At 45.3% G+C, this 364-nt stretch overlaps 1 protein-coding gene across 1 annotated transcript in view; it reads left to right on the top strand.

Annotated features, from left to right (window-relative positions):
* Window positions 1-364, top strand: part of sirt3 (sirtuin 3) — a 10,429-nt gene that overhangs the window by 1,133 nt on the left and 8,932 nt on the right. The window lies entirely within an intron of this gene.

Consider the following 364-nt stretch of genomic DNA (forward strand, 5'->3'; position numbering starts at 1 on the left):
ATGCGCAACTCAAATCTGCACTCGACTTACATCGGGGAGTGACGAGTCCATTAGAAGCACTTTTATGGTGACGGCTGAGCGTTACTTCGCAGCCTCCAACTGAGCTTGACAACGTAGATGTGACGTGTCTGGTTGCTGTGCCAAGAGAAATCTCAATTGTTCCCAATTAGCAAAGACGGAGAGTGTAGGTATATGTTAGGAGATAACACAGGCACATGCTAATTGCTGCTAACTGAAATGCTAGTTAGCATTAGTTATTAAACCTGAACAGCTAATGTAAGTCAAAACTGTCTGCGTGCTTCTCCTGACAATACGGTGATTTGTCCACTGTGCGATGGCAAGTCGCGTGGTTATGACACAATCG

This window comes from Etheostoma spectabile, chromosome 1 (genome assembly GCF_008692095.1).
Source record: "Etheostoma spectabile isolate EspeVRDwgs_2016 chromosome 1, UIUC_Espe_1.0, whole genome shotgun sequence".
In the NCBI taxonomy this organism is placed as follows: Eukaryota; Metazoa; Chordata; class Actinopteri; order Perciformes; family Percidae; genus Etheostoma; species Etheostoma spectabile.